The following is a 24,956-nucleotide window of genomic DNA, read 5'->3' on the forward strand; positions in this document are numbered from 1 at the left end:
CATTTAACGCTTCTACATTCCATTTTCTAAATCGCCGCCCCTGCCTTATCTTTTTGAAACGTACGCTACATTTCATAATAACTAAATTGTGGTCTGAGTCCGCATCCGCTCCCGGGAAGCTGTGGGAATTTATCACACTATTCATAAACCTGTGTCTAACCAGGATATAATCTAGCTGATATCTTCCTGAGTCAGCTGGCATTTTCCATGTATACCTGCGTCTTTTGTGGTGTCTAAACCAAGTGTTGGTGATGACTAACCCCTGTCTTCTGCAGAACTCAACTGCTTTCTCCCCGCGGTCATTCCTCGTGCCTAAACCGTAGTCCCCCACCTCATCACCATCTCTTCCTTCGCCTACCGTGGCATTCCAATCCCCCATCACTATCAAATGTTTCCCTGCAGGAACACACGCGATCATGTCCTCTAACTGATCGTATATCCTATCGACCTCTTCTTCCTTATGGTTGCTCGGTGGCATGTATACCTGAATAATAACTAAGTTCGTCGGTTCTGCTTTTATCTCCACTAGTAGTATTCTATCCGTTACCTGCTCTATGTTGACTACGCTTCTTCCTACCTCTTCATTTAATACAATGGCAACCCCTCGTTGGCTCTCGTCCCCGCCGCTGTATATTATTCTATACTTATCACTCCAGTAATCCCCGCTATCTTTCCATCTCACCTCGCATAGACCTAAAATATCTATATTTCCCCTTTCCATCTCTCGCTTAACATTCTCCAATTTACCTGTCCTCATCATTGTCCTAACATTCCACGTTCCTATTCTAACTAGTTTGGTCTTCTTCTCCTGCGTATTCTGTCCTGCTGCTGCTGGTTTTCCCCTGCAAGGGTTTCGTGGGATGACGACCGCGGAAGCCCTGCCTCCCCCGCTGCCGGGCACGACACACGGCTGATTGGGCCGAGCCCCGTGGTAACCAGGACTCAAAATATTTCTATTGTCCATCATATTTTTCTAGGGAATGATAATTGAGGTGGTTTCCCGTTGCCTTCCTCAATAGTGTTTTTAACGTGACACCATCACTTACTGGCCGCCCCACTGGGGTAAGACGCCATTGCAGCCGCCTCACTGAGGAACAGACGCTGCGTGGACTACCTTTCGTCTGGCTCCTAACCTTCGACCTATCTGGCATGGGTGACCCTACCAGGAGCAATAATTATTACTCCTGCCAGCACAGCTCTAGGGGTCATCGGAACGCACAAGCCCTTCCACCACGTCAAGGTTGTAGTCCGGGGAGGGATATATATATATATATATATATATATATATATATATATATATATATATATATATATATACACACACACAGTAACACACAATATAGAAACACAAAAAAAGACATCTTCGAAAAAGAATGCTCTTCAGAGACGTTACAAATATATAAAAACGGTGATTAACACCACATTAAAACACAGAAACATTGAGAAAGGACACTCAAATAAACACAAATTTAGTTTTGACGTTTCGACGGCACGGTCTTCATAATCAGATCTGATGATGACGGCCGGTTTATGTATATGTTTGTGTGTGTGTGTGTGTGTGTATATATATATATATATATATATATATATATATATGCTTTGTGAGTGTGAGTATACACACACATGTACGTGCACGAGGATGTTTATATGGGAGCTTAATTACATTAAAGTTGCTATAAACTAATAATTCTGCATGCATAGCTGGTGTCCCATGCCCCCCCTTTATATACCCTTGGAGCGCCTTAAGGGGTATTTTGTAGATGGAGATGCGCAATGTCTGCTTCCCTTTATTAATGTTGCTTTCGTTCTCAGAGAGCCATTCCCCTGAAACTGGTCATTTACTTCTTCAGTTATTCAATAAATTATATTAGAGGCGAGAGGCTCTCAATTTTTTCGCATTTTCCACTAAAAGCGTGCCAATCTAAGTGTGCTGTCATACTCAGAAATTGTGAATGTTTTATCCAAAAAGTACCTTTTAAACTCCTCCAATCTTTTTTGTGGCTAAATGAATTTCAAAGTACTTTAAAAGTGGGACAGTAATAAAGTTTGAGCCCCTGTCATATGACGGTTGTACTCTGAAGGGTACTCACTGAGTTCAACTCACTTAGAAACCACTATGGAATATTTGACCCCTTATGAAGTTTCCTATTTTTTTCTTTTATATAAATCCTTATCTGACCCACTTCCAAGTCATAATTGCTGCCAAATTCATTTCCCCTGAACCAGACCGCATTGCACTTCAATATAACTATAGCCAATCTAACCTGGTTTCGATGGTATACCGAAAAAATAATGAAAGCACCATATGCATCCATTGTTACGTCCGTGGTTGTGGCCCTACGCCATCACCAATTTTGATGTAATACTCCACAAACCCGTCTCCTGCTTTCATTCCCATGATCCCTTTCGGGCAAATTTCAAAATGCGCATAAAACTACCTCCGACGCAGGATCCCACGCAAACAGAATCTTCACATACATCCCAGGGAATGTAATTAGCGTTCATGCTCCACTACCAACGATCCCTTGGACGTTCGGAAGATACGAGGTCTCAGGCCGAGGGTGGAAAATCGAAAACAAAAGAGAACTAAAGAAAAAACTAAATGGATGGCGCGTTAACGGGAGCTCTAAAGGCGAATTCCGTTCGCATTTCGCAGCCGAGGGGTGCTGAATGCAGCCAAGCCCACTCAAGACGGTCGCGGAGCTTAAGGAGGGGAAGGGGGGGGAGAGGAAGAAACGGGCGACTACGTGCATGCATTATGTGTACGTGGCGGGCATTCATGGGGCCGCTGCCGGGGATAATCGCCCCGGGGGGGAAGGAGGCCGCGCCAGCGGCAGACGACATCATTACCACGGCTCATTGTGCTCTGCGAGTACTTCGAATAGCGCAGCTCTCGGACAGATTGTTAAAACCGCTGCAGCCTAAATTCGCGCGGGGTCGTTGAAATAAAATGTGAAAAATGTGGGGTGGATGTGGGAGGGGGGTGTGTTTGGAGGGGATGAACTGGAGTGGTCGCTTGTCGCCGGGGCGTTACACAACCCGCGTTACCCTCCCACTGCGCTGATCCGCATGTAGCCGGTCGTGCAAGAGCATTGTTAGGTACCAGTGCCCCGCTTGGTGGATGTTACGGCACAATGGCAGGGAATTTGGGACTCTGAAAATAAAAAGTGTGGACAATTTAATCGACCCCTCAGACAGGAAAAGCAATTGAGCTAAAGTGATGTGGGTTGGGAGGTACAAAATGAACCAAGTAAGATGGAGGGACCATTTCTTCGGGAAAGGTTGCAGACGCCCGTCTCTCCCGTCAGCCCTCCGATGTCTCTGAGAAGGGCTAATGAGATGAGAGGGGAGGCACGCAAAAGATGACTCAAGTGGGACAAAGACCAAGGGATCAGGGGACAATAAAGACGGTTGACGAATTTCTTACATCTTTTGGCGACCTATTAAAATAAGGAGAGCCGAATGAATCCGGAGAGGATAAGGGGAAAAAACTGCGTTTCAACTTACTTCTACATCTACATAATACCCCGCAAGCCGCCGCACGGGCGTGTGGCGGGGGGTGTTAGGTCACCATCCGTAAAAAGGAACACGACGGCATGCAAAATCAACACATACATACAAAACTGCACCCACAGTGGCATATATATTCATGCAAAAATCCTTTCATTCTACACGTATGTGAATACATATACTATCATCTCACAAATAATGGCTCCTTAGGATTCAGTAAGAAATTTATCCAATAGCGTGCAATTTGAAAACTAGGGAGGCGAAATTCCACTACCACGTGGACATACAACATAAAACGATCTCCTCCCCAAGGAGCCAGGTGGGGAATGTGACCCAACGCCGAAGGTAGCAGGAGGGTCCCCCCACGGGGAGAAACAAGGGATGGAAGGGGAACATTAAAAAGATAAAAGGCAGAACAAACAATACTATTAAGAGGACTATATTATTTAAAGGCATTCTAATTAGGTCATGCGGAAAGAAAGGGTTTTGACAAAAAAACACGCAAGGTTAGTGAAAGTGCATGCAATTAAGTAGAACTATTAATTATTCTTTAGACGCTGAGGGTGGCAAGCGGAATTTTTGCTATCTATAACACTGCAGTTGCTATCCCGTATTGCCCGTTGGAAGAAGGAGTCCTCGAGTCTGCTAGTTCTGGCATCTATTTCCCGGATTTTATTTGCATGATCCAAGCGACCAATGCATGTTGGAGTGCAAATAATTTGCGAGACCTCGGTGCTGAAACATGCGGATCTGAATGTATTTAGTGAGTTCAACCTAGCATTGAATCGTCTTTCTTCTAATGATTCCCACCCAAACTCCATAAGCATTTCAGTGACGCTTTTCGTTTTATCGTAAGAATTTTTAATGAAACGGGCGGCCCGGCGTTGAACCTTCTCGATTTCCCGAATGAGGCATTTTTCACTCGGATCCCACACGCTGCATGCATATTCTAAATGAGGTCCAACTTACATGCCACAAAACTTGCTTTGCTTTCGTTATTGATTTTTCGTTTCTCGGTTACTGGAAAAAATGAAGACGTTTTCGTACAAATGCATAGGACATAAAATATTACTTCTACTTCTACATCTACATAATACCCCGCAAGCCGCCGCAAGGGCGTGTGGCGGGGGGTATTAGGTCACCAACCGTAAAAAGGAAAAATACCACATGCAAAAAAACAACACGGAAAATTACACCCACAGCAGCGCACACACTCATGCAAAAATCCCTTCATCCAATACTCATGCCTTACTTACTTACGGGAAAACATTAAGTATGTATCCAATTGTTGTAGTCTTGTAACTCATATTATGTGAAGAAACGAAGTCGTCTGGGAATTTTAGACTCCAGGGACGTCAGCACTTAACGACGCGCGTTTCGCGTCCTCTTTGCCCTGGCATCATATTTCCCCCTTGTCCAAACAACGCCTTAATTCGCCGCGATGCAAGTCTTCTTCGAGCTAATATTTATTTTCCCCAGGCGGTCGTTTGGATGGTTTGGCGAAGAATGTACGGGAGAAGAAAAGATAAGAATCATTCATCTTTTATCTTTCCTTCCGAGGCACCACCCCACGCGTTGTACCCGAAAATTTCATCTCGGGGTCCCAAGGCGCCTTCCCCAAAGTAAGGCAGGGCTCTGGACGGATTTAGAGCATTCCGAAATACGTAATAGACTAACGTAATGCATTTTAAATGCATGCAGAGATTATAGCTTCATTGCAAAAAACACTATGGCTATTGTAAAACAAGCCAAATTTGTACATGAAGATAGAAAGACGGGAGTAAAGCAAAAGTTACTAATTGATCCGTTTGGGACTGGACTTAATGTAGCGGTACCACTCTTCAATAAATAAATGTAAATGTTTGTTTTATAAAAACTGGAATAGAAATTAAATGAAATAAATATTTTAGGGGCAGAATGCGAAATTACGTTTTCCACTCAACTGTATGCAGTAAAAAGGCTTGTAAATCGAATTCTTCTCTCGAATAGAGCGAAAGAATTATTTTATGGATGATATCCATTATGCCACGCTTAATATCAAAGAATGTAACGATAAAAGGAGAAAACTTTCACTTAATGGCGCGGTTAATTTAATAGCGCAGTACTGAGAAAAATGTGATGGGATGAGTTTTTGGGTGAAAGAGGTAGAGGGAGGAAAAGATTAGACATGTTGTAAGGAATGAAGAAAGGTAGAAAGTACGAGGGACCAGAAGCGCAATAAGGGAATGCCAATAACAGCTGAGTGGTGCCATTTGAGGAAAAAATTCAAAAAGAATTACATGAGTGTTCTAAACAGCCATTACTTGGTGGTGGTGATAATCCATTTCTTAAACTGTAAGGAATATTTCATCTCTAGGCACCTGATTTACTGCCTATCCAAGTTGTAAACTGCTCATAGGATTGAGTTGCCTCGGTTTGGAGTATATAACGACTGACACGCGCTTCAAATTCTCTGGAAATTGCGCAGAGACTTCAATGTGGGTCCAAAAGATCATTAATTTACTGTTGTAACACGTACGTACCTAAAAAGGATTAGCAATGCAAAATTAAGATTTTAAAATATTCCGAAAATTTTATGTAATGTTTTAATAAATGAGTACTTGAATTTGATGGTTTGAGGCTAAACCTTGTGAAAATTCATAGTCACTGAATAAATAAACTTGGTATTTTTTCACACAAAAAATTTCTTAATACTGACGGTTTAGACGTAGAAGCGATACCATCAGGTATAAAATCCTGACCATGTGCCATATAATTTTATACCTGATGATGTCGTCTGTGCGTCGATACCGGTAATATGATAACGTTTTTCTAATGTGGAAAAATACCAAGTCTATTTATTCAGTGAAATGATTACTTGTTCAATTAACATATGCTGACTTAAATAAAATGTGTAACTCCATTTTTCAAAATTCTATTCAATCATTAAATCAATTTCCTCACGGATGTAATTTTACGATATGTGGAAATAAAATGTGGTTTATTGTAATGTAGGGTGTTACGTGGTGTCGTTTTTGGCGATAATTACAAGTGCAACTGCGCAGAGTAAGTATGTTCTGGGGTCTATCAAAATCCTCATTCCACCAGTAGACTTGCCTTAAGAATAAACTGCATGTGCATTACGTTCACTGCACGTGTGCCAGGGTCAGAGTGAGGTCGGCCTCATCTAGTTCAGCCTCGCTAGTTTTTTCATCCACGTATAACCGAAAGACTTCGTGGGCAACTGAATGAAGGAACAGGGAGAGAAACTGCTCGATCCACCATGAATGAGCAAAGTTGAAGCGCCTTCGAGATTAGTATGGCATAGGTTTCACCCTGATCAGTCATACATTATTAGGACACAGCCACTGAAAATAAGTGTGATTTTATTATTCAACTTGTAATGCTAATAGTTAATAATGTATTTACAATTAACTTGTATTTTGAATGACTGTACCTAGAAGATACGGTCGAATACCGCATTCTTCGTTGCCTATACATAGAAAACCAGAGACAGCTGGAGGAAATAAATAGAGGCCCGATAAATCCCTGAAAGACATTGGAAAATTACTGCCGACAAACTAGGACACAATTGAAGGATTCCAGAAAGAAAACATCCAGGGCAGTGACGAAGACAACCTAAGAGTAAGAAGAAGAAAAGCCTAAGCAAACTACTCATGAATCAAGATAAAATGACATTGAATTGTATTGTATTATAACCAATTAATGTGTTATTATGTATATATATATATTTAATATATATATATATATAATATGTATGTATGTAGAATAATTATTTAATATGTATGCGTATGTCAATTATGTATTAATATGCAACTTTGGTGGTTAAGACAAAGGTACCCCAAAACTATGTAATTGAGTGAAAAAAATTAACTAAAGAGGGATCAACTGGAGGCGAGGGGGAAGCGGACTTGCAACCCTTAAGATCCATATAGTCTCTCTCTTTTTTTGTACCTAACTGTTTATATAATATTTCCGCAATTTGTGCGATGAAAAATGCATTCCAGATTCCTTATACTTAAGCGACATATTCCATAAACATGCGAGACAAGAATTACTCCCTCTCTGTAAATAATAAGCTCACACCATTTGAATTTACCCAAAAGGTTAAGTTGTGCATTCTAAGGAAGTGGCATGCATATTACGTAATGCATATTTACTCATACGCACAAACAATTGAATCGTACTCATAGACACATTAATGTCTAGGGAAGTGTGAAAATATGAATGTCGGGGAATTGGAAGATGGAGATTAGCAGTTGTTAGGCTAAGGAAAAGGATCAGAAAACGTTTTTTTTTGACAAAACTCACGGTTTTGAGAAAATTTATACACTTGGAAATAGTTCTGATCCTGATGGATAATACTTTATGATGAATGACTAGCATACACGAGGTGTGTTCAAAAAGTATCGGGAATTCAGTAATTTCGGACAGTGCATAGTTCAGCGTGACCTTGCCACAAGGTCAACCGATCAATAAAGAGCACTACTTACAAGTTCAACGCCGTTTACGTGAATAAATACCAAAACATGACCGTATTTGAGGCGAAAAACTCATGGCTTTTGCACCTCCACGATAATGCACCTGTTCACTCTACTCACTATTCACTCGTGAATTTTCGACCAAGAACAGCGCATTAATAATATCCCAGACATGGCCACGTGTGACATTCATCTATTCCTGGGAAAATTAACTGGGGCCTTAAAGGGCTTCCGTTTTGCGAGCATAGACGAGATTAAAAACGCATCGCTGAAATCTAGACCAAAGATCGAGTTCCAGAAGTGTTTCGAGAATTTGAGAAGCGATGGCATATAATGTTTAATGGGGACAAAATTTTGAGGGAAAAAATTGATATGGACCAATAAATAAAATTGTTTTAAATAACTCAAATTCCCGTCATTAATTGAACACACCTCGTAGACTTCGTTCAACAATTGGTTGTAGTAATTAGGCTCAATAATGTTTACTACTTTATTTATAAAAAAATATGTATATGAGCATCCAATTCAATTCCTATCTCCCTAGCGTTCGCCAACCCGTCACTTAGTAACTGCTCTCACCCTCCATCGCAATTGTATTTGACCTTGCCTATTAGCTGGGTGCTCCCTCCTCCCTCGGAATTTGGTGGACCCACATGTCAATCCGTCAACAATTCATCCTCATCGTGCCTCTTACCTCCTCCGCCTTTTTTCCCACTCCTTTTAACTTCTCTCCTACCCATCCTCTCTCGTTACTTCTGGAATAATTACGCACGAGAATGCTGACAGGCTCTTAACAATTTGACGATGACACTCAATTGTTGACGCCATTATGGGTTTCCAATTTGATCGAGCTAATTAACGCGTGTTTTCAATTTCATTTCCTATAATTGTGACAGTACCACATTTGACTATGATAAATCGTTATAAACTGTAAAATTTCAATTCTTTTACGCGTACACGACAGCATTGGGAATTTCTTTTAACAAAGGCCGTACAAAGTCAGCGAAAATCTCATGAATAATTCATATGGCGCATGAAAATTTCAGAAAAAAAGGATGGTGCATTCTTTCTGGCACTTTCTTAGGAGGCGGAACATTATTTCATGTGCTTCAAACGAGATTGCTAGGACGAGGTATCGTGTGTGGCTTGCAGTTTTGCATCTTAACGCCGGTAAAAATTGTCGTCATCGTTTGAACTGAGAATACGCCATTTGTGTCACTTCACCAAACCGTGTCTTATCTTGCGAGGGAATGTTTACTTTGGTGTCGGATTAGAATCTGAATGAAGTAGTCTTCTGGTTCACTGTATTTACTGGCATTTATCCCGTTTACTTTTCGAATTTTTATTAAAGGTTGAAATATCGTAGATCGGAAATAGAAACCCGGCCCATCAATTTATTCTCTAATCTAGTCAAAGGAATATCCGTTGCCTCTGGACCCATAGGTTCCGTCCATTTTCTAAAGTGAAATTGACTCGTTTGTGCAACATCAGGGCAATCATTTCAGTCTTTATTTTGGGTGGAGCAATATTTCTAAGGGAAGAACTAACATAGCTAATTATTAAAGATCCCCTTCCCTAGTCCTCTGAAAATCGAGGATAAACTATCTGCATCTCCATTCCAGTTCCACAGTTTTTTTAATCCTTCTCGTAATTGATACAACAACTACCTCGCTGTAACACAGGTGCACATATTTTTATTAAAAATCGTTATTCGGAAGCAAAAAAGTTTTCCTCCCCAGCCTTGCCTTAATGACGCCCCCGTGCAATACAAACCCACCCTCAGTGTCTAAAAAATAATTAGTTCTACTTAAATGCATGCTCCTCCACTAACCTTATGTGTTTTGTTATAATAACCCATTCTTTCCGCATGATATCATTCGTGTTCTGTTCATCTGTTTTTAAGTTTCCCTTTCAGTCCCTCTTCCCTCCCGGCGTGGGGAAATTCCTGCTACCTGCAAAGTTGGGTCGAATTCCCTTCCTTTTACTGTCTCTTTGGGGGGTTGAGTGTTTTGTGGTGCATTTTCATGTGGTAGTGATGTTTCACATTCTTGCTTGTTGTGTCCTGGCTTGCGTGTTTTAGGATGGCTTTCGTGCTGTATCCTGGGGTGCAGTTTTTTGTTGTTTTGCGGTGTATGTGTTTGCATGAGTATTGGATGGAGGGAGTTTTGCATGAGTGTGTGCGCTGCTGGGGTGTAATTTTCCGTGTTGTTTTTTGCATGTGGTATTTTTCGTTTTTACGGTTGGTGACCTAACACCCCCCGCCACACGCCCTTGCGGCGGCTTGCGGGGTATTATGTAGATGTAGATGTAGATGTATCCATTACTGAAATACAATAAACGACCAGCCGACCTATGCGTCTGCATTCGCACGAAATTTGATATAAATCGTATTTCTGAAGTTTATTCCGGATTACCGTTCGGGGAAATTAGAAAAAATATTATTAAACTGTGATTTGCTACAAATATAAAGTGAAATGCTAAAATTAATCCACGTTCAAATTCAATGCCGCCTACACAATTATTTGCTCAACAAAGAGAAATTAGATACTACCTATGCGCCTTAATTAACCAATACTATTGCTATCATTACAATCATCAAAAGAGTTTTGAGCTTCGACGGCATTTTTTTAAATTCATTGATTGTAAAAAATAACGCAAAAAGTAACCTGTGAACGATATTTCGAACGATTTATATATAAGGGGCATATGATAATGAGTTAAAAAGGGAACTTGTAGTAATTATATATATAATATGTATATTACTTTATATTAATTTATCATATATATAAAATAAACACTGTAGTCAACTAGAAGTTAGTAGAAATTGAAGTCATCCTCCAAAAGAGTCATGGGTCATATTTGATGTTTTTGAAAATTTAGAATTATTAAAAAAAGTATTAACCACAGCAATCAACCCGAAGGTCGGCTTGGTAGGTAATGGTAGAGTTCACCCAGTACTAAGCCCGACAGCGTGTGAAATTCACACATCAGGGTAGGGGGGCCAGTTCCTTTCCCTGTGCCGGTTGTGGTTTCCCAGGAAGATCTGGTACCCGAAAAATCATATAGCTTGGGTGGAGCTTCAGGTGCCCAGAGTGCCTTGCCCGGGAATCGAACCCAGCCCCCCCCCCCGCTCAGCAGTCCAACGCTCTACCCCCTGGATTACATACACACACACACATATATATATATATATTTTTTTTTAAGGTAATCTACCGGTTAAGGTAGGTTTTTGGATGGACACAACTACCAAACAAATATTTTATTACTCCTAACAAAACACAAAATCCATCATCCTACTCTATATCAGGTCCCTCTTCATCTCTGAGTACTTTCTTCCTCCCTTCATCCCGTCCAACATCCCTATCCTGTTCCTTCCCTTTCCTCTTTTGCCCAACATTCTACCCTCTATCACAGTCTTCAACATCCCACTGCCGGTCAATACCCCGTTCATCCACTTTTCCTGCCTCCACAGGATTTCTCCCAACAAACCCCTCTCTTCTCCCACCATACCAAGTACTTCCTCATTTGTTTTCTTCTCTGTCCATTTCACCTTCTCCATTCTTCTCCACACCCACATTTCAAAAGCCTCCAATCTACGTCTATCCTCCTGCTTCAATGACCACGTTTCCGCTCCGTACATAGCTACGCTCCATATCAAAGTTTTTACGAGTCTTTTCTTAACATCCTTACTCAAAGTCCCTGTCATCAACTCCCTCCTCCTTGTGAAAGCCTCTTTGCCTAGCGCAATTCTTCTCCTTACGTCCCTACTACTTTGACCGTGTTGGTCCAAAACACTACCGAGATACGTAAACTGTTCTACCTGCTCTAGCTTTTGCCCTCCTATTTTAATGTTAAGCTTGGCCTTTTTCTTTCTAGAAAATCGCATAACCTTTGTTTTATTAATATTGATTCTCATCCCATACCTGTCGCACTGAATTTCCAATTCACTAAGCAATGCTTGCAGCCCCTTGGCTGACTGACAAACTAAAGCTTGGTCATCAGCAAACCTAACTGATTTTACGAATTCCCCGCCCACTCTCATTCCCACCTCGAGTTCTTCCCATGCCTCTCTAATCATTTCCTCTGCATACAGGTTGAACAGCAACGGTGATAATGGGCAACCCTGCCTCACACCCCTTCCTAACACTGCCCATCCTGACTCCCCGTTTCCCACCCGCACCTGAGCAGTCTGAGACATGTACAGGTTGCGGATTAGCCTCCTTTCCCTCCAATCTATTCCTATTTTCTGCAATATACTCATTAGTTTTTCCCAATTCACCCTATCAAACGCTTTTTCGAAATCTACGAAACAGGCAAATACCTCCTGGTTGTGTTCTATATTCCTCTCGATTAATAATCTCATTACTGCAATGGCATCACGCGTACCTCTCCCCTTCCTAAACCCAAACTGATCATCCCCTAAGTAATCATTTGCCCTACTCTCTATCCTTTTGTTTATGATCCTGAGAACAACTTTAGCTGCGTGGGATATCAAACTAATTGTCCTATAGTCCTCACATGACGTGGCCTTTACCTTTTTCGGAATAGGAACTAAAACTGATCTCACAAAGTCTTCCGGCCAGATTCCCTCCTCATAAACACTACGGATCAGCCCATATAGCCTCTTCCTCCCACATTTTCCTAAGCATTTTAAAAGTTTCACGGGAATGTTATCTACCCCCACGGCCTTATTTAGTTTCATCTCCCTTAATGCCCTTTCTATCTCATTGTCTAGTATGCCTGGACCTAAGCTGTCTTCCTCTACGTCATTTTCTTTTTCAATGTCTAACTTTGTTGGTCTGAGTTCTTTACCATACAGTTCTTCTATATACTCCTTCCATCTCTCTTGGATCTTTCCTGCGTCAACTATTACCTTACCCGCCTTATCTCTAACTGTTAGCATAGCTCTTCCTTTCTTACTTTCCGATGCGGGTGGGAAACGGGGAGTCAGGATGGGCAGTGTGAGGAAGGGGTGTGAGGCAGGGTTGCCCATTATCACCGTTGCTGTTCAACCTGTATGCAGAGGAAATGATTAGAGAGGCATGGGAAGAACTCGAGGTGGGAATGAGAGTGGGCGGGGAATTCGTAAAATCAGTTAGGTTTGCTGATGACCAAGCTTTAGTTTGTCAGTCAGCCAAGGGGCTGCAAGCATTGCTTAGTGAATTGGAAATTCAGTGCGACAGGTATGGGATGAGAATCAATATTAATAAAACAAAGGTTATGCGATTTTCTAGAAAGAAAAAGACCAAGCTTAACATTAAAATAGGAGGGCAAAAGCTAGAGCAGGTAGAACAGTTTACGTATCTCGGTAGTGTTTTGGACCAACACGGTCAAAGTAGTAGGGACGTAAGGAGAAGAATTGCGCTAGGCAAAGAGGCTTTCACAAGGAGGAGGGAGTTGATGACAGGGACTTTGAGTAAGGATGTTAAGAAAAGACTCGTAAAAACTTTGATATGGAGCGTAGCTATGTACGGAGCGGAAACGTGGTCATTGAAGCAGGAGGATAGACGTAGATTGGAGGCTTTTGAAATGTGGGTGTGGAGAAGAATGGAGAAGGTGAAATGGACAGAGAAGAAAACAAATGAGGAAGTACTTGGTATGGTGGGCGAAGAGAGGGGTTTGTTGGGAGCAATCCTATGGAGGCAGGAAAAGTGGATGAAGGGGGTGTTGACCGGCAGTGGGATGTTGAAGACTGTGATAGAGGGTAGAATGTTGGGCAAAAGAGGAAAGGGAAGGAACAGGATAGGGTTGTTGGACGGGATGAAGGGAGGAAGAAAGTACTCAGAGATGAAGCGGGACGTGCTATAGAGTAGGATGATTGATTTTGTGTTTTGTTAGGAGTAATAAAATATTTGTTTGGTAGTTGTGTCAGTCCAAAAACCTACCTTAACCGGTAGATTACTTAAAAAAAATACACATATATATGTATATATATATATAATTGAATGTTGGCACATACTACGTCGGATGTGTGATGTTAAGCCAACGACAATCGTCATTTCGAAGCGCGCAAGGAGATTAGATAAGGAAGAAGAGCGAGTCGGGAGGATCCCTCGGGCGGCATCAGCCTGATTACAGCGATGACCCCAGGTGCGGACACGCCCAATTGGACTCTCGACCGAATGTCTCTCTCCACTTGGAGCGAGGATGTAGAGCCGGAAAGCCGCTGATGAGACGACGGCACCTGGCGCCCTCGGAGTAGAAAGCCAATGCACTACCAACCACACTTTATGAAAAATTGGTACAACAACGGCTAAAACAACAAAAAACCAACATTCATGGATAATCTTCACGCCGTCCCTTTCGAGATGAGCGCGCCTAATAGGAGCGTGGTATTCAGGAACGAATATAGAGTCACATAGACCCAATAATTTCCTCCAAATTGCCCTATCTTCGTATACTTTTATCGCCTCCGCCATATTCACGCACTGCTTCCCATATGTTCTTTTGTTCCTGAATATTCGAATATCCCTTGACCATATAGTCTTTTTTAGCATATTTTTCCATTACTTGCCCCGTGCACCCCTTTCAAGTTTACTCCTCCCTATATGATGGTAAGTAAATTAACGAGCGACAATATGTGAAGAAATGCGGAATGAACAAGTAAAAGATAAACGTTGCGAATTATTCGATTCGTACCTATCCTTGCCCGTATGGTTACGTCTTTTCCATCTAACTCAGAGGTCGCCAATCAAATTTCTGCCTAAGTAGGTTAGCCTTATTCACTGTGATCTTAATATGCCCTTTTTTAATGTTTGCGAAATTGTGCAACGTTGGAGAGGTCCGTAGTTCGCCACAAATATGGAAAACATTATTATAATGCATCTTAAGTATCAAAAAAATAATTATTAAATGTAGAATGTATTTTTGATGGGCTTAGAGGCAAAATTCAAGGATTACTGATCAAGTAAAAAGACCGATTTTCTTACCTTCTGAATAACATTCGCAACTCGAAGTTGGAAAGAGGTCGCTTCGGACGGGAAATCTCAAACTTGTGTTTCCCGTGTAGTGGAGTCACACAGGAAATTGATTTATCAGGAAGTTCCCGCATTCAAAAACTAACCTTCACGAGGGTAGAGAGGGTGGGGGTGGGAAGTGGGGGGGGGGGGGAAAGAGGGCGAATCGATCTCCCAGAGGGAGGAGTCGAGTGAAAGATGTCATTCACAAGAAGGAAGGCGAAAATTCTCGAAAGTTTTTTTTCTGGAAGACCTTTTCCAAGAAGGGCCACCAGGGGGGCGGGGGGGAAAAGAGGGGGGGGGGGAGGATAACAAATGATGGACGCTACCCGCATTCTATATCTCCGACGGAACGGCGTACTATATGTTTGCACATTGCGATGAAGATAAATAAGCGTATTTATTGATTCGAGGCACTCCGACCCGGTCGGACGTCGGCCCGTCGCAGCGACCGTTTCGGGAGAGAGCCATCGGTAATGAGTTTCAATTCCCCTTCCCCTCACTTCCCACGGAGCAGCTCGTCATGTCCCGGCGGCGGCACATTCACAGAGGAAGGCGCCACGTCCTCCCCCCCCCCCGACAACACGAGACACTACACCAACAAGGGCCGTCTATAAAAAGGAACTGTGCCAACTTCAGGAAGAGTCACATGCCACTCAATCTTCGCGAGTGACATCGGCTCCCCAATAGAAATGGACGGGACTCAATAAATCTCATATGGATCCAAGGGTCGGAAATTATTATCCGTTTAACCATGTGACGGTAATCAATAGACGGCGAGGTCATTAGCATTATCCGAAGTCGCACCGTGTTCGTATCAAACAAAAAAATGAGTTTTGCAAGAACCATTTCCGCAGTGGGATTCAAACTTGCGACCTTCTTTTGCACCAGAAATCGAGTTCCCCACAGTTCAGAGAACATCTGCAGTGCAAGTCCGTAAATCAATGGTGGCCAAAGTTGTACCATTGAATTCAGACGTAATACTGATACCGCAACACGCTTATTTTTTTAATCGTGGAAAGACTTCTGAATGATATCAATGTTTTTGAGGTGAAAATTAAATTGAAAAAATGTTTAAATCAAGTTATGATAAAAAATTTAGCCAGGTAAAATTTCCGTTAAATGACTTACAAATCCATTACGGCGCAATTATCATGACGGATATCCAGATATTAGAAACATGCATAATTTTCGAAAAACGTTGAAAATGCCCAAATCGTGCTTCAAACAAATCAATATCTTTCACAACTCCATCGAATATCCTTCCCTCTCTCTTTCTTGATTTACGAAATTCACCCTTCATTTAATCCCAATGCCTATTCAATCTTATTATCAAATGCATATTTCTAAATTTAGAAATTAAGATTTCGCAATGTGGTTACTTGAGGCTTAACGTTTGTTTTCGTGTTTTTAAACTTGCTGAGAAAAATATATAATTGTACATTCGCAAATTGAATCGATTTGGTTGTTTTTTTCCTCGTCCTCTTTAATCCACTGAAAATTAGCTACTTTGCTAAGAAATACATTTCCACCACAAAAATACGTCCTATCCAAAAAGCCCTTAACGTCCGACTTATCTTAGAGCATTTTTCTTCCCTGGAAGTCAATAATGGAGGGATTTTTTTCCCTTTCGCTTATGGCCTCCAAGCATGTACAGGAAATCAAATTTGTTTGCTGTTTTTTATTTTTTTCTCCCCATATGGCATAATAATCTTTTGAAAAAAACACCGTATTAACCCACGCCATAGTACTGGGGACCTGGAAATACTAGGAGATCTACGTCGTCTTCTTTCGCAGGCACGATGACGTCCTTGACCCACGAAAATGGAAGAAGGAAAGGGAAACGAGTTCCATTCCTAATGAGTTCTTCTTCCCTGCTCAGATAATTAAAACTTTCACCGCCTAAAATTCACTAAAAAACTTGGATGACGAAAAAATTCACTCCAATCGAGTACCGAGGGAAATCTAAATCAATCCTAACTTAAAATAAAAAAAAAGGTGTGCAACTCGATGTGCAATGGTGATGACAAAAAGAGAGGAAAATTTAACGGCTGTGCCGTGGTAATTCAGCGCATCCAGTGCATGAAATTAAGAGGGCTCCGTCGTGCAATTAACAGCAGATGTCCCTCTCGACATCGCCTCTCCAATGGCGTGTGGCTCATTTAGAGTCCCCCCCAGCCCGGTGTCGTGGAGTGCAACGCAGCGGTCGATGGGGAAATGCTAGGAAGTCGTGGAAAGGGACTCGAGGCGGTCCTGATGCACGAAGGAAAAAACACACACACACACACACTCGAGAAAGAGAGAGAGAGAGAGAGATTGCCTTTTCCCATGTGAAAGTACCCACCAGAGGTTCCGTGCACTCGGCCTACTGAACGCAACGCCAACGAACGTGAAGTTGTTGAGTTTAAGATTTCCAACTTGCCGTCACACATCCTCTCCTTCTTTCTTTTTTTTTAACCTAAAAACGCAAATTGATAATGCTGATGGAAACTGCGCACGAATTTTGCGAAGAGCCATTATATCGCTGCTTCTTGCATTCCTCGAAAGAATTCCGTCCACTGCAAGATTTTGCATGCATTTCAGAGGTAATGATCGCCAATATCGCTACCCATGCCTATCACTCGCAGCCACGGCTACTGATATAATGCTTAAGTGGGTTTTTTTTTCAAAACAATCATAAATATTCTTCCCGCGGGCGTTGCATAACCGATAAAACGGAACGAACGAAAGATAAAAATTCGAAGATTGGTCTGCGGTAGATCGTTCCATAATCACGTTAGCTTTTTGCGTCCTCTGTATTTTTTGGCGATAGGAGTGATAAAAATAATTATAATATTTTATACATTGTACTCGTACCTTGTGTTACAATTGAATTAATAAGCTTCCGTTATCATAACCATCGCAATCTTTAAGTTTGGTTTCCTGGCAGGTCTCCATCCCCTTTCATTTCTTCATGGGAAAGCTTGCGATGCTTTTGCATGCGTTTGCAAACTTTCACATCAACGTACGTCTACACATTACTTCGCTAGCCGTCGCACGGGCGTGTGAGGGGTGCCAGTTAGGTCACCGTCCTTAAATGTGCAATGTCCGCTCAAAACAGATTTATCACATATTTTTAATCGCATAATTAATTGTTCAAAAATTAAATTTATAAATACATTTTATATTAAAAACTTAAAATATAATGTGCACGTGGCAAATGTTTCTACGATTTGACTTCAGTATTACGTCGTAGTCAGACGTTGCAAGTTGAACCATGTTCAGTTCGCATGCGCCCACACCTAATGAGGAAATATTCTTTCCACTAACGTGTTTATTCACATTTGGGAACAGAAGGAAGTCACATGGGGAAAAATCATATGCACGACCTTTGCTTTGACATGTGGCCTTTTGCTATTGATATGATCTTAGATAATTTTCAATAGATCCCAATAGAATTCGCTACATGCAATTCGGCGTGCTAGTACGGACATGCTGATAAATCATTTCCTTAATTTCAGCAATTGATATGATCATGACATAACAATCCTGGCCAATTTTGGTGCTCGTATTATTAATTATTATTATTAATGTACCCACTTTCAGCTTGGCATTGCCATTTAAGATGCAAATCCCCGGCATTACCATCAAACTTCAAAAAATAATATGAATATCTCAAAAGAAATCTCTATTACAAAAGCAATCAAATCAGGTATAAAATACAAATACAGGAAACATCAACGCGCCAATATCAATCATAAAAAAACACCTATCAAAAAAAATCCCTATCTTACCATCAACAGATTTTCAATACACTTGACGTTAACAGACTTGATTACGTGGAAATTCATCTTGAATGAAAGAATAATACGAGGTATTTTCCACACACATAGGCGTCATATTCGGGTACCAGAAGATGACGCCGATACGTTGAAGGTAGTAGTACTAAATAGAAGTGCATGGAAAATAACTAGGATTCTTCTTTCATTCAACAGATTCCCAATTGATTAAAAAATCGAAAATAAGCTAAGGTAATCAAAACTTGTACGAAGGAAGTATTACCAAACATGACCCAGCATCACTCAATACAAACCTGTCCAGATTCATACCCCGAGCATAATCACGAACCGTCATCCAATGAGTTTGGCGCAATTGAATCGAAGCATTTTCAACTAACTACCTCATTCTCCAAGTATTCTTCATAGAATTCCTCCGTCACATTCTTAAAAGTACTTATGCTTTAATCACCGGCAAATTCTCTTTTTCCCAGAATACCTCGATTTCATGTCATCAATATCCTCCACTTTAGAAGGAGTATACTCGAGACATTTTAAGTATAATTTATCTCCAGGTACTACGGCTGAGTCGTTTATTTTGAGTAATCAATACGCAACATCTCATGATAATGCTCGATTTCTAAACTCTTTCTCTTAACTATTACTCTCAATTTCGTTTCGAATGAACTTTAGTTTATAATTCTGGCCGTACTAAATGCAAGTTCAAAGTGCTCCGAGGTTCAGTGCTCCAAATCACCCCCTATCGAATTTTTCAATGGATTTATAACCGCAGTATTTATCGCTGGGATGAAAATTTATTTTATCTATGGTAAAGAGCACACAGTGACTTAGTATTATCAAATATCGTTAGTGAAGTTCGCATCAACCGAATCCCCTAAACTTATGGGTTGGGCAAGTGCCAAGGTCTTCCATCTCTCAGTCCATTCTTCCTCCTGTCCCGATTTGGATCCGCTTTCCAAGAAACCTGAGGAATGGAAATTACTTGTAATTCTGTAGACCTTACGCAGTAACTTATAGCTAATATGTTGCGATAGCCGTGATTTTAATTATCCGTGACCCAATAAAAATTGGAAAAAAAACATACGATAGGGAGGGTAAGAGCACTACGTACTCATTGCATAGCTATATTTGCTATTGATTTATTTCATCGTTATATTGTCGTGCTGAGAATAGTTCTTCAATTAAATATTATCTTGTACAGGTTTTCAACACGAATATCACTTCACATAAAAAAACTGTGTTCTCCACGTAACCGCGGTGAGTTTTGGAATTTAATGTTTGCGCTTATCGAAGGCTTCCTGAAATGAAATGCTGAAGTGCCCATCAATCAATTGATTTAAGTTATCCTCCAAATCTTAGCCACTAAATGACGAAAATGTGAAACATTTTCATGTTTATTTTTTAATGCACGTCTAGTTTCGTCTCAAAGGTGACATCCTTCGTGCAGTACATAGTCAAGCTTGAATTTACATCCCATTTAGAGGGTGGGGTAAGGGAAGGAGGAAAGGGAAGGAGTGAGTTGGACCGTAGAGGACTGCACGGATTGGAGAAAGGGATATGGGGAAGGAAGTAGATGGTTGGGAGGGGGTCGTGCATAGATAAATAATTGTGACGTAATACATACTTAAAGAAGAAAAGAAAGAAAAATAAAGGAAAGAAAACAAGTATGAATCTGACCTCACGCTCAAAAATCTGTCGTCTTTCGAGAGTCGTGACTTTGAGAGAGGACGGAAGAAATGGTCGGACAATGAAAGTAAAGAGTGGCCGGGAGGAGGGGTCGGAGCTTCCGCGAGCGGTTGCGAAAGACGGGAGGGGCCGCTGGCTCGATGCATTCGGAGGCGACCGCGCTCGGGATGGAGGAGTGTGGGGCGGGGAGGGAGAGGAGACGAAGTGTGTCACTCTCTCCTCCAAAGAAGAGAGAAGCCGAGCGGGAAGCGAACTTCTTCTTCGCCAATGGAAGTCGTGTCACCGCGTGAGAGAGAGGGCCTTGATCCACTCCGGCATTATAAAAATATGCCGTCCCCTTAGCTTATCTGACTTTATTCGAGTCAAAGCAAGATACATTCACGCGCCTGGAGGATTCTGAGGCGTAGGATCCAGTTTAATTATCGAGAATTATCAATCCCGGGTTCGGTTTGTTGCAGCTCTGCACACTTTCCATTTTCCGATCTGCAGATGCCATTGTGTGGCTAGTCACATCATGGAGTTCCTTGATGCGAAAGGAGGAATACTTAAGCCTTCCACAAAATCCACGTATTTTCATTGAGAGCGGTTTAGATACAGCAATAAATGATAGCTAGCCGAATTAATTACGATACACCGTATCGAAACCGGTAGCAAGTTAAGTAACGTTCAGTATACATAAGAAAACATTAAACACAGTAATCAACCGGGGCAATCAATCAGGTCGGTTTGGTAGGTGATGGTAGAGTTCACCCAGTACTAAGCCCTATACGGCGTGTGAAATTCACACATCAGGGTAGGGGGTTCCTTTCCCTGTGCCGGTTATGGTTTTCCAGGAAGACCATCTGGTACCCGAAAAATCGCATAGCTTGGGTGGAGCTGCAGGTGCCCAGAGTGCCTTGCCCAAGAATCGAACCCGGGCCCCACCGGTCGGCAGTCCAACACTCTACCCCCTGGACTACCGCGGCCCACATTATAAACATATTACCGTATAATCGCGTGTCTGGATTAAGACAATAAGAAGTTAACTTAAGACGATTTTTTCTCATCTACTCCGAGCAAAATATAAATGTCAAGAAGGAATTATACCATGCATATTCTGTGATCAATTGTCTTCGTAATTTTTTCTACAAATTGATTTTCTTCGTAATATTTCCTCAAATCAATTTCCTTCGTAATTCTTTCCACAAAGTGTATTCCTCGGAACAATCGAGTAAAACACGCAATGACACGTCTAAACTACAATTATAACATATTTTCCTTTCGCTTATAGCCTTGGATAATCTACTCTAACTTGTTATATGAACGATCACTGCGAAAGGCCAATCATTCAGTTGCTAAGGAAAAATGCCCACTCAGCTATTTAGCGTTGATCAACTGTCGCGTTTTGGATTAACAATTAGATATCTGTGTACACATGCACACATATATGGCCGGAAGCCATCAGACAACTTCGGACAAGGTCACGAACACGCTCGTATGACCTCAAAACGTGTAAATTTGCTGAAGTCCGCAAGTCGTTCTTTTTTCATAGATACGACATCAAGACATGGGAGGACTGCGGGACTGAGGCCAAGAATGGAAGAGATAAGGAGGAGAAAATCAAAGACGCGATGCTAAATATCTGAATAGAAATGTATAGTATCTATGGAAAAACGGGAAATTTTATTGTGCATAATAGAAAGGTTAAGCATACGAGGGTGGTCCCAGTTACACCAGACCAAACAAAGAAAACAAAAATTTTGGAAATAATGTACTAATTTTTCAACATAATCTCCTTTCAGCTCCATACACTTTTCCCAGCGATGTTGGATACCCTTTGTAAAATAAGAACTGTCTTGCTCCTCAAAATAGCCATTAACTGCCGACATCACTTCTTCACGGTTAAAAAACCTTTGACCACCGAGCCATATTTTTCAAGTTCGCAAACAGAAAATAATGGGAGGGGGCTAAATCTGGCAAATATGGTGCATGAAGTAGCAATTCAAACTTTAATTCATGGATTTTGGCCATTTTAATAGCGGATTTGCGAGCTGGTGCTATGTCTTGACGAAACAACACTTTCTTTTTAGTCAAATGCGGCCGCTTTTGCCTGATTTCTTCGCACAAACGTTGCAATAAGTTCGCATAATACTCGCCGGTGATATTTTTTCCTTTTTCAGGATAGTCAATGAAAGTTATCCCTCGCACATCTCAAAAAAAACGACGCCGTGACCTTGCCTACAAATGAAATGGTCTTTGGAGTCGGTTCTCCCTTTTGAATCCAATATTTTGATTGTTCTTTTGTCTCGGGCGTGAAGAATTGGACCCATGTTTCATCCATGGCTATGAAACGGCGCAAAAGTACTGCTGTGTTGCCGTGAAACTTTGCTTAACATTCAATTGAAACATCTTCAAGACACAGGTTTAGCTCAAGTGTGAGCAAACGCGGCACCCATCTTACACACAGCTTTCTCATGTCCAAACTTTCAGTTAATATGCGATGTACCGCACTTTTTGAAATGCCTACTATGTCTGCTAGCTCAAGCACTTTCAGTCAACGATTGTCCAGTATCACGTTGTGGATTTTCTTCACCGTTTCTGGAGTCGTCACCTCATTTGGTCGTTCAATGCGATGCTCGTCTTGACAGCTCGTACGACCTCGTTTAAAGTCTGCTACCCAATATTTTACTGTTGTAAACGAAGGAGCAGATTCACCCAGAGTATAATACAGTTCAGCTTATATATTGGTTGGGCTGAGGCCTTTCAAATAAAAGTATTGTATCACATAACGATGACCAATTTTCTCTTTTTTCAGAAATTCACAGAAAACGTTCACTATTGATGGCTGCCAGACAAAAACTAAACAACATGAACTCTTCAAACTTGAAACATATTCTTTCTAGATTACGTATTTACTAATACAGTGATATTTTTCAAACAACTACCGCCATCTCTAGGTTAGGGCGGGTACTTATGGGGCTACCCTCGCACTGAAGGAATTATATGAAAAATTGAGAAATGCTATTCGTACTGCTAAGAGGGTAAACTTTGATTGCGAATTAATCTAGTAATAATTGCAGCAACATGTAGCGGAATACAACAATGTTAAATGTTTCATTTTATACGGATGAGAGATACGAACGACACTAAAACTGTAAATTAGAGCATTGGATGCGCTGTAAATGCGTTAATGTGGGGACAAGATGAATAGACTTAGTAATTAATGATGAGGCACTTCGAGGAGTCGGCGAATGGAGAAGCTAACGAAGGACAGGAAGAAGAGGAGAACTAGCTGGGCACATCCTTAATGCACGATGGTTTACCAAAGGCCATTAGCTAAATAAAACGAGAGGGTAAGAATTATAGAGTAAGGGTAAGGATGAATTACGAGAAGCAGGTGATGGAAAACATCAGCGTCATAAACTAATAAAGGAAACGTCTCAAATATCCTGAACCTTAGCAGGAGATGAACAAATCGATTTCAACAAATAGATCAATTTTCATCGGCAAAAAATTCAACCCAAAATTTATTTTTGGTAGGCGATGGTACGTGTATATCTCACCTCGCGCTAAGCACTTAAGGTTCGCGAAATTCACACATAAATGGGAGCGAGGGCAAAGGACTCTCCAGAAGTTTTCGACAGTTTTTCATAAAGTTATGGTGTCAGAAAAGAAATCCCTTTGGTTTAGCTGAGTTTAGTTAAATCTGATTTTGAACTCAGTACTCCTAGGCAGTAGGCAAACGCTTTAACTACCAGGCGATGCTTTTTACAATTAAAATATTTTGAAATAAAACTCAATAACATTTATCAGGACTATGACCCCTGCCTCTAATTACTGAAGCATTCTTGTAACATAGGCTGGATGACCATGAGTCCGAAACGCATGCCTCTTGGTCCAGCTCCAATATATGTTGCCCCTTCGATTTGCAGATCACGAATCGCAAGAAAATAAATTGTCATTCTAAAGGGAGTATTTGTAATTAAATTGGAGTTACAACTGATGAAGTCGATGAATGAACACAGCACGGAGTGAACTACGAAACTGAATGTTTATCTCCACAGAAATACTTATAAAATAAATTATTTTCAAGTTTGACATACGAGCATGATGTATTTTCCAAGACGCTTCAACATGCTAAGGAACTGGGCTCGAAAAATAGGTGGAATTAATCCACCAAGAGTTATGATATTACTGCTCTTGGGTAGGAGCTATTCAGTTGTTCCATTCCATTTGAAAATATAAAGAGAGTAAATCGGGATTCTTCATTGGGAGCTCGCCTCATAAACCGCTGCCACGATACGCCACAAAAATCGCTGCGGTGGCAAGGAGAATCGTAAGGAGATCAGCGAGTTCACCAAATCATTAATGCATTTTTTAAAACGTCAAATTCTCCAAAAATGAATCAGATTAGTGTCCCTTATTTTTTTCAGGGGTAACTTCAGGCCCTGTTTGCAGTTCCGTGTGGAGAGCACCGCCGTAAGAACACTTCCCATCCGCCGCGTCATCAAACTGTGATTCACTCTGGCACATTTCCTCAGTAACATGCCAAGGTCCACGCTAGCTCA

The sequence above is a fragment of the Hetaerina americana genome, unplaced genomic scaffold, assembly GCF_022747635.1.
Source record: "Hetaerina americana unplaced genomic scaffold, ioHetAmer1.1.p SCAF_192, whole genome shotgun sequence".
Taxonomy (NCBI): Eukaryota; Metazoa; Arthropoda; class Insecta; order Odonata; family Calopterygidae; genus Hetaerina; species Hetaerina americana.